The 10,891-nt window shown below is 45.5% G+C and overlaps 1 protein-coding gene across 1 annotated transcript in view; it reads right to left on the minus strand.

Moving 5' to 3' along the window:
- LOC137546363 (aldehyde dehydrogenase family 3 member A2-like) overlaps nt 1-10,576 on the minus strand; it is a 104,617-nt gene extending 94,041 nt beyond the window's left edge. Inside the window, exon 1 of the mRNA XM_068268718.1 lies at nt 10,488-10,576. The gene's annotated coding sequence lies outside the window, so the exon portion shown is untranslated. The remainder of the gene's footprint in view (nt 1-10,487) is intronic.
- Between the last annotated feature and the right edge of the window lie 315 nt (nt 10,577-10,891).

Below are 10,891 nucleotides of genomic sequence, written 5' to 3' on the forward strand. Positions count from 1 at the left end.
AGCAAAGAGCACTTCACCAGTGACAGGGTTCACTGGTGAGTAGAATGGTCAGACAGGCTAGGATCAGTAACAGGCGTGCAGGTACAGTACAAAATCAACAGGCAAGAGAGTAGTGAGATATCAAGCAGAGTTCAGCAACAGATATCAGATGGGCAGATGTACAGAATCGATAAGCAAGAGCAGGGTCAGAGGATAGCCAGAGTCATACATAGAATATCAAATATACAATAATACAATAATCCTAGTCTTGTGTGAAATCCATGGTTTCCTCCCAGATCAAAGAAACACCGGATACTATCTAAGGTCTGAGCGCTAACACATAAGCATTCGCAACAGCAGACAGGTTGCGAGTGAAGACTGAAGGCTTTTGAAGCAGAGGAGACCCCACGGCCGCGCCCACCACCAATCAGCCAATCCTGAGAGCCGTGAGTCTCCTCTGACGTCAGCCGACCAGCCAGTCAGCTGACGCGCCTCCTCCCCGCATAAAGGTCCTGTCTCCGCACGCGCCCGCGCGATACAGCAACCCTATTAACAATGGACAACCGCGTCCCCGGCGTACTAGACGCCAGAGGAACGGGCAAAGTCCCAGAGCAGGGAAGCGGCTGCGGAGACACCCTGCGTGCCCGCAGCCGCTGCTTCCGTGGATGTTACAGTACCCCCCCCCCCCTTGAGGCGTGGCCTCCGGACACGGTCCACCAGGTCTGTCAGGATGCAACCTATGAAACTCTTCCCTAAGTTCCTCTGCATGCATGCGACAACCCGGCACCCAAGATCTCTCCTCCGGGCCATACCCCCTCCAGTGAACTAGGTACTGTATGGAGTTACGCACCAGCCGAGAATCCAATATCTGTTCTATCTCATACTCGGGTTCCCCATCAATTACTACGGGGGGGGGGGGGGGCATTTTACTGAACCTATCGACTACCACCCATATGACTGTTTTCCCATCTGATCTGGGCAGTTCACCCACAAAGTCCATGGACAGGTGAGTCCATGGCTGCTCAGGCACCGGTAGTGACTGTAGTGTACCCACAGGAGCTCGTCTAGATGACTTACTCCTGGCACAGACAGAACAGGTTCCAACAAACTCTTTACAGTCGGAAACAATTGAGCGCCACCAGACACATCTGTCTAGCAACTCCTGCATGCGGGCAACCCCTGGGTGATCTGCATTCTTATGGGCATGAAAAACATGTAGAATCTTGAATCTGAACTGGAGTGGCACAAAGAGAACCCCATTTGGTTTCCCTTCGGGAACCTCCTGCTGAAAAGGGCTCAGCACCGATGCTCAATCCCTCCAGGTCTCAATATCAGAGGTGTCAGAGGACTGAGAAGACACCCCCTCTACTTGAATCTCGGTAGCGCCTATAGTGACTTTCTCCAAACAATGATGACGACAATAGGAGGACCAACTTAATAATTGTCTGGAACTCCAGTCAATCTGAGGGGAGTGTTTCTTTAGCCATGGCATACCCAGAATAACAGTGGAGGTGAACATTTTGAGAACCAGGAACTGTATTTGTTCTTTATGCAACACTCCTAACTGACATAACACAGGAGTCTGAGTGAGTGGCTGTTTCCCCTGCAATGGTGAATCGTCCATTGCGGTAACCACCACCTGGCGTCCCACAGAAAGGAGAGGAAAACCAAATTTAACGGCAAAATCATAGGCCATCACATTAACTGCGGAACCCGAGTCTATAAAGGCCTGGGTGGAATGAACTTGACCCTCCCAGGCAATAGAACACAGGAGAAGTAAACGATTGTTTTTTAGAGGTAAGACTGGATCGCCTAGGGTAGTACCTCGGCTACACATAGGCGATAGAGTTTTCTGCCTTTCTGGGACAATTTGACACTATATGCCCTTTCTCTGCGCAATAAAGACAGAATCTCTCAGCACGTCTCCTGTTCTTTTCGACCTTAGTGAGTTTGGCCTGTCCAATCTGCATTGGCTCATCCAGAGACTTTACCCCGAGTCTGCTTTTGATAGCGAACTCACCGATCAATCTTGATTGCCAAGGATATGGCCTCATCCAAGGACTTAGGCTCAGGGTGACCCAACATTAAATCGGCTACAGCATCAGACAATCACATCAAAAAACAATCTAGAAGAGCATACTGCCCCCATCTGGCTGACACCGCCCACCTTATAAATTCAGCAGCGTACGTTTCTACAGAGCTATGCCCCTGTCTGAGAGTCTTAAGTTTCCTCTCTGATGTCGTAGCCAAATCGGGATTGTCATATATAACTGCCATTTGAAAAAATCCTGAACAAAGGCCAAAGCCTCACTACCCTCAGGGAGACTGTAGGCCCAAGACTGGGAATCCCCAGTTAATAAGGTCTTTATAAATGTAACCCTTTGACTCTCTGTACCTGAAGATACTGGCTGTAGCTCAAAATATGATAAGCACCGGTGCTTGAAATTTCGAAAATCAGAGAGATGCCCCGAGAATCTTTCGGGACGGGGCATCCTGGGCTCAATAACTGGAGGGGAGGACACTTGTGCATTAGGACCCTTAAGACGGTTAACTGTCTCAGCCAGCTGGTCAATCTGAGTCTGCTGTATGTTAACCGTTATGATGAGATCGTTAACGGTCGTGGTCAAAAGTTCAACCCGATTGCACAGTGTCTCCATAATATTTTGGTCTGCTGTTCTGTAACGATTGGTGTAGCAACACAGACGTCTGATTATGTGGTGATCTGCAGAATCACCGATAATACAGACGCTATACCTGATTATGTGGTGATCAGCAGAATCACCAATAATGCAAGAATAGCTAGCAGAATAGCAAGGTGTATAGTGCTTGGTGCAACAGTAACTGAATAGTTTAACTAGACCTCACCAGAGGAGCTGGTGGGCACTATTGGTACAGTAACTGAATAGTTTTGCTAAACCTCACCAGAGGAGCTGGTGGGTACTATAGTACACAGTAATAGATTAGTGGACTAGATCTCACCAGAGGAGCTGATAAGTACTAGCAAAGAGCACTTCACCAGTGACAAGGTTCACTGGTGAGTAGAATGGTCAGACAGGCTAGGATCAGTAACAGGCGGACAGGTACAGTACAAAAATCGACAGGCAAGAGAGTAGTTAGATATCAGGCAGAGTTCAGCAACAGAGTCAGATGGGCAGAAGTACAGAATCGATAAGCAAGAGCAGGGTCAGAGGATAGCCAGAGTCATACACAGAATATCAAATATACAATAATACAATAATCCTAGTCTTGTGTGAAATCCCTGGTTTCCTCCCAGATCAAAGCACACCGGATACTATCTAAGGTCTGAGCGCTAACACATAAGCATTCGCAACAGCAGACAGGTTGCGAGTGAAGACTGAAGGCTTTTGAAGCAGAGGAGACCCCACGGCCGCGCCCACCACCAATCAGCCAATCCTGAGAGCCGTGAGTCTCCTCTGACGTCAGCCGACCAGCCGGTCCGCTGACGTGCCTCCTCCCCGCATAAAGGTCCTGTCTCCGCGCGCGCCCGCGCGATACAGCAACCCTATGAGCAATGGACAACCCCGTTCTCGGCGTACTAGACGCCAGAGGAACGGGCAAAGTCCCAGAGCAGGGAAGCGAGGCGGCTGCGGAGACACCCTGCGTGCCCGCAGCCACTGCTTCCGTGGATGTTACACACACCATGTAAACATTCCCAGCACAGGCGGAAAAAGTATGTAAACCCTTGAATGTAATAACTGGTTGAACCTCCTTTGGCAGCAATAACTTCAACAAAACTTTTCCTGTAGTTGCAGATCAGACGTGCACAACGGTCAGGAGTAATTCGTGACCATTCCTCTTTACTAGGGCTGTGGAGTCGGAGTTGGAGCAATTTTGGGCACCCGGAGTCGGAGTCATTGATTTCATAAACTGAGGAGTCGGAAGTCAGGGTCAGATGATTTCTGTACAAAATCCACAGCCCTGTTAAGTATTAGACTAAGGAGTCAGAGTCGAGGAGTCAGAGTCATTTTGGGTACCCAGAGTCGGAGTTTGACTCGGAGTTGTGGTTTCATAAACCGAGGAGTCTGAGTTGGAGTTGGAGTATTTTTGTACCGACTCCACAGCCCTGCACTTTACAGAACTGTTTCAGTTCAGCAATATTCTTGGGATGTCTGGTGTAAATCGCTTTCTTGAGTTCATGCCACAGCATCTCAATCAGGTTGAGGTCAGGACTTTGACTGGACCACTACAGAAGGTGTATTTTCTTATGTTTAAGCCATTCTGTTATTGATTTACTTCTATTCTTTGGGTGGTTGTCCTGTTGCAACACCCATCTTCTGCTAAGCTTCAGCTGATGGACATATGGCCTTAATCAGCCCCAAACTCCCAGCATGTCCCTCACTTGCTTGATGTCAATCACCGCCACGTGGACTGGAGCGCCTGCGCAGGCGCTCCGGTCAGCGTGGTGGTGATTGACAGCGTCGCTCGTGCAGGCGCAGTACAGGCTGACCTCCAGTCGGCCTGACGTCATTACCGGGGACCGGGAGGCAGCGGCGGTGAACGGCTCACCGTAGAGCTGCAGCGAGGGACATGCTTGGAGCTTGGGGCTGGAGGAAGCCCCGGGTAAGTAGCACTTATTTTCATTCTAGATGCCTGATAACTCCTTTAACCACTTAATTCTATCTGGACGGATACATCCGTTCAGATAGGCTTCACTGATCCCACTGCCTGATCACGCACGCTTGTGCCGCCTTCCGTTATCCCGGAGATCAATGAATGGGAACAAAGTTCCCATTCATTGATCTAAGTCCCCGTATGGAATACCGACACCGTCAACGAGACGGTTCTGTCTTTTACAAATCCCCTTCTGTCCCATTCACTCATTACTTCCGCCCCATTCACTCATTACTTCCGTTGTGCAGAAGAACTTTCCGCATGCAGAAGTGAGCTGCCAAATAGTAAAATTACATCTGGAAATAAAAATATCCAGATAATGACATTTTTTTACTTTTAAAAGTAGCCCATTACCTCCCACACTCCCCAATAGGTACACATAATTTTTTTGTAAACAAAAAAATATATATACAATAAAAAAAATTTAAATAAACAGTTACCTTAGGGACTGAACTTTTTAAATATGTATGTATTAAAGTATATTACAGTTATTTTTTTAAATTATGGGCTTGTAATAAGTGATGGACGCAAATCTGAAAAAATGCACCTTTATTTCCAAATAAAATATTGTTGCCATACATTGTGATAGGGACATAATTTAAATGGTTTAATAATTGGGACAAGTGGGAAAATAAAATACATGGGTTTTAATTATGGTAGCATGTATTATTTTAAAACTATAATGGCCAAAAACTGAGAAATAATTAATTTTTTCCATTTTTTCTTAATCTTCCTGTTAAAATGGATTTATAATAAAACAATTCTTAGCAAAATGTACCACTCAAAGAAAGCCTAATTGGTGGCAGAAAAAACAAGATATACGGTAGATCATTTAATTTGTGATAAGTAGTGATAAAGTTATTAGCGAATGAATGGGAGGTGAAAGTTGCTTGGATGCATAAGGTGAAACGACACTGAAGGCTTCTCCTGAAAAATGTCTTGATAACTTTGGAATCGCTTTTCCTTTGATGATAGCAATCCGTTCAGACCCTGACGCAGCAAAGCAGCACCAAACCATGATGCCCCCACCACCATACTTCACAGTTGGGATGAAGTTATGATGTAGGTGTGCTGTGTCTCTTTTTCTCCACACATAGTGTTTCATCCAAACAATTCAACTTTGGTTTCATCTGACCACAGAATATTTTGCCAGTACTGCTGTGGAACATCCAGGTGTTCTTTTTCAAACTTTAAACATGCAGCAATGGTTTTGTTGGTCAGCAGTGGCTTCCTCTGTGGTATCCTCCCATGAACTCCATTCTTGTTTAGTGTTTTACGCATTGTAGATTCGCTTACATGGATGTTAGCATATGCCAGAGACTTTTGTAAGCCTTTAGCTGACACTCTAGGATTCTTCTTCACTTCGTTGAGCATTCTTCGCTGTGCTCTTGCAGTCATCTTTACAGGAAGGCCACTCCTAGGGAGAGTACAGTAGCAGCAGTGCTAAACTTTCTTCATTTATAGACAAATTGTCTTACCGTGCACTGATGAACTGCAGAGCTTTTGGAGATACTTTTACAACCCTTTCCAGCTTTATGCAGGTCTACAATTTTTAATTGTAGGTCTTCTGAGAGCTCTTTTGTGCGAGGCATCATTCACATGAGGCAATGCTTCTTGGAAAAGCAAACCCAAAACTGGTGTGTGTTGTTTATAGGGTAGGGCAGCTGTAACCAACACCTCCAATCTCATCTCATTGATTGGACTCCAGCTGGCTGACACCTCACTTCAATTAGCTCTCGTCATTAGTCTAGGGGTTCACATACTTTTTCCACCTGTACTGTGAATGTTTATATGGTATGTTCAATAAAAACATGGAAACATTTAATTATTTGTGTGGTATTAGTTTAAGCATACTGTGATTGTCTATTGTTGTGACTTAGATGAAGATCAGATCACATTTTATGACCAATTTGTGCAGAAATCCATATAATTCCAAAGGGTTCACATACTCTTTCTTGCTACTGTAGTAAACGTTTGATATAGTAAAACTACTTTTTCTGGTCCCTTGGAGTTTACTAAAAAGGGATTCTACTTGCTTTTTCCGCCACAAATTAGGCTTTTTTTTCACTTTCAAATTCAGCATTCCCTTTCAAAATATTTTCCGATAGATAAAGAAGGCTTCATTGTAATACTCCCTGTGTCGGGGAAAGTTTACATCACAGTTCGAAAGGCTCCTCCTTTTTTTTCTGTAAATATATATTATTTGTTTCAATTACCAAATGAAGCATAAAAGAGGGATATCAAACTGTTCTCATCTATACTATTGAGTCACTAGCTTAGTGGAGAGAATACCACACACATTCCTCACACTCCCCCCCCCCCCCCCCCATTAGCTTACATGATTTTAGTATTCTGAATTGTCCCTAAACACCTTTCACTTTTCTCTTGTAAATTTATATAGGTTAGATTAGGGAATGGCTCCTCTGTATATGCAATGGAATGTTCACATAGGTCATCCACTTTTTGTTAACCATTCTGAAAAAAAATAGGCCTTTTTGAGATGAGGAGGTATTCATTTATTTTTATTTAATGTAAAAAGTGTAAAATGTAGTGTAACGTGTATTTTTATTACCACTAGATGTCACACACACACTATTCTGTGTGCTTTGAACAAGCACACAGCGTTGTTACAGAAAAGATAATTGGCTTCTCGATGAAGCCATGACCTTTCCCTTATGCTGGGAACATACGATGCAATCCGGTGGCTCGATTAGCCGCCGGATCGACTCCCGCCGCTTCCCCGCGTCCGTTCGAATCGATTCCCGCTCGTCCCCGCGGGCTCTCCTTATCTTCCGCTCGTTTTCTACCCATTGTCCGCCATCGGGGATCGAGCGCAGAATCGATCCGGCGGGGTATCGGACACGTAGGAAAAAAAAATTATCGTGTATGCCCAGCATTACAGGTACTTTGATTGATTCAGGCAACACTTGCTGAAGCTCTCGCAGCTCTTCGAGTTCCGGCGGGTATATGCAGTGGGCACATGCATGCATGGCAGTGGACATTTTACATCGTCTGTTGGTCCAGTAGTGGTGAAAAGGTGAAACTAATATATGATATAGGAACCCCTTGCAGGTATTTTGGATTAATTTGTGGATTAGAGTCTGACACTTTGCACCTAGAATACTAAGAATTTTCACAATAGTCTAATGATCTGAGATTTTGATTTTGGAGTTTTCATAAGTTGTAAGCCACAATAACCAAAGTTATAACAAAAAAAGGCTTGAAATATCTTACTTTGCATGTAATGAGTATTTCATATACCGTATTAGTTTCACTTTAAGTTGAACTACTGAAATAACTTGACTTTTGCACAATGTTCAAATTTTTCAAGTTTCACCTGTATTAAATAAACTAGTAGTATGAGAACATTCTCCACCCTCCTCTAGAATGAAGGCCAAAACACACGCTAAATCAAAGTCATCCGTCGCGGAGATTGGAACCAGATCCCTCAGGCGACATTGTAGGGCCGAGACTGTGCAAACACGTTACTCGCATGCAAGCGAGTGACGTGTTCTGTTCTATGTGGGAGGAGCAGGGTGTAGCGGGAGAGATGTCACACGGCGGGCAGGGTAGATTGGGAGAACAATGCTATGTGCCATCACTTGACTGAAGGGATCCACGATGACAGCAGCTACGAGAACCTGGGTCCCCGCTGTTCCATCAGTCGGAGCCTAAGCGTAAGGGAAGTGTGCTGTTTGCGTATCTCTGCAGCAGCCGCTGGAGAGCTACGTAGAGGGCGCACTTCTCCTATGTAGCTGGCTCCGATGATGTCAGTAACAGGACCCAGTTCTCGTAGATGCAGGCAGCGGAGGACGGTGGTGTGGGATCGATCAGAGCGTATGGGGCTGGAGGAAGCCCCAGGTATGTATAACATCTTTTTCATTTTCCCGTGTTAGGTTCATCTCTGGTTCCCTTTAAAGCAGGCACCATAACTGGTTGTCTGGTAGATATACTCAACATTCATATTCCCATATCAATACACCATAAGCCACCTAGAATTGAAGTATAATCAGGCTCTTTCTGAATAGCATTGTAAAGCCAAACTCTGGACTCTGCAACAGTGAACCCAGAGCTCTCAGCATCTCATGCATAGGGGTCCTTACAGGGGCATTGTATTCTCTGTAAAAACAGAATTGCAATGGAGGAGGATAAAGTTGCAGCTAGCAGTACGTGCAGCCCACGACATACAGTTCATGAAAATTAACTGGTACCGGTACCACACAGCATACCTCGCATTATGCCAACAGGTTTACCCGCATTTATGTGAATGAATCTTTACAGTATAATTGCATCACTTTTGCTATGCAATTGTATTGTCCCACAACGGGCCCCTCTTCAAAAACGTTATTCCGTGCCGCATGTGTCATGTTATGCCACTAGATTCCACTGCACTGATGAGAATGTACCATAACAATATAATTGCATTACTATTGCTATGCAATAGAATTGTCCCACGCAGGTCCCTCTTGCAAAACCCCTAAGTCAGCATACATATTATCGTGCCGCCGGAGAGCCAAATGACTGCTCACCTTTTTGCCGCCCAAATACTATTCCAGGAGGGAGATGTATTTCCGGGTCTGGCAATCGCCGGATCCCCGAATTACTCTTGTGCGGGGTGCGTAGCATAGCACTAGTGCAATGACAGCGCCCACCTTCGGCACTGGCACCTAGGCCACCCCCAATCAATATAGCAAAGCATGGCATCTGAGTTTCATATCTCATCTGCTTATAACATATGCTACTGCGCATGCACAGAAGACCCGGACTGAGCCAGTTACCAGGCAGTACCGGTTCAAGTAACAATTGGGCCCTAGGGCAAAATTAGCCTAGGGGCCCCCTAACAGACACCCCCGACCAAAAAGCGTCATTAGAGGCCCTTTGTTGCAGCCAAATTTCCCTCCCATGGCCCCTGAGCTGGCTGCTGACCCTCCCCCAATCACCTCCCAACTTAACAGACTCTGCAGAGTCCCTGGGGAGCAACAGTTAAGATGGGGGAGGGACACCTTGGGGGCCCCTACAGGCTCTGGGGCAACTGCCCATTTTTTCCTATGGTAGCTCCGGCCCTGTTACCAGGGATGATTGCCGCTAAACAGAGGTCTGCGGGAGGACAGCGACGGAAGCATCTGTGCTTATGAGGCTGGAGGAAGCCCCGAGTAAGTAAAAAAAACGTTATATTTGCAGGTCTCCGGTTTACTTTAAACGTACGACACCGGTGGTTTCAAATAATTACAGACAAGATTCCTCAGAGAAGCCACGCATGGGCAGTAATGCAGTCCGTACAGTTGCAAAATCGGATGGGTCGCAATATCTTCCACCACAAGGGCACTGGATTACACATCTTTACCAGACAGTTACCAAATACCAGTTCTATGGACATGTTTTTTTTTTTTTTTTTTTTGTGCACTATAGTATATTTTAGATCTGCCCAAAGTACCTACCAACCATCTGAGGCAAACTAAGTACTGACAAAGTGCACACTCCCAACACACCTCCAGGAGATAAAGAATTCATGACGGTAAATAATATTTTGCGATTTTACATCACGTCAGTGCATCTTTCATCAGTACTACTCCCTACATTGGCATCTAAGAATAAGCTGTGTACTAATTGTACATAAAGTTTTGCACAAAACCAATATTTTTTTTTTCAAAAGACAAACACTTCTATACATATATTTACACAGCTCCTAACACAAGGACCTTCCCCCTGAAATAAGGACAGAAGGTTGTCAGGCAAACTGATTCCCACATGATCAAACATGAGGGCTGACGTTTCACAACAAATGAGCTGGCCGCCTATCCTGGCCCTGCGCGTCACGTGTGGTGAGAGCGCTCTTCCGGGTGGGCTGCGCTGTGTGTGCACGAGGTTCTACTTACCTCACCTGGCTGCAGGTGGCGGGGCTCAGGCTGAAGAGCGGCAGCAGCGACAGATCTCTACGAGCTGCGGGGAGATCACATGACACGGCGATACAGAGCCACTCCCCCGCTGCTGGACGTGGGAGACCTAAGCATCGACCAGCATAAGATAATAAGAAGATCTCGTTCAGTGACATCGGGTTTAGGGACTTTGAACCTTCAAATAATAAACACATATTCACCACTTTACAAAATTCTGTATTAATGGATACCATTACTATTGCAGAGTGCTCAAGCCTGTCTCTACAAAACGAATCTACCATCTTACTTTTCCTTCCACTAGACTAGTTACATAAGTGTTAGGTGCCTATCAATGGCACAATCTCAAATGATAACCTTAATGGCGTGGATCAAGATGAATGGTT

This window comes from Hyperolius riggenbachi, chromosome 2 (genome assembly GCF_040937935.1).
Source record: "Hyperolius riggenbachi isolate aHypRig1 chromosome 2, aHypRig1.pri, whole genome shotgun sequence".
Lineage (NCBI taxonomy): Eukaryota > Metazoa > Chordata > Amphibia > Anura > Hyperoliidae > Hyperolius > Hyperolius riggenbachi.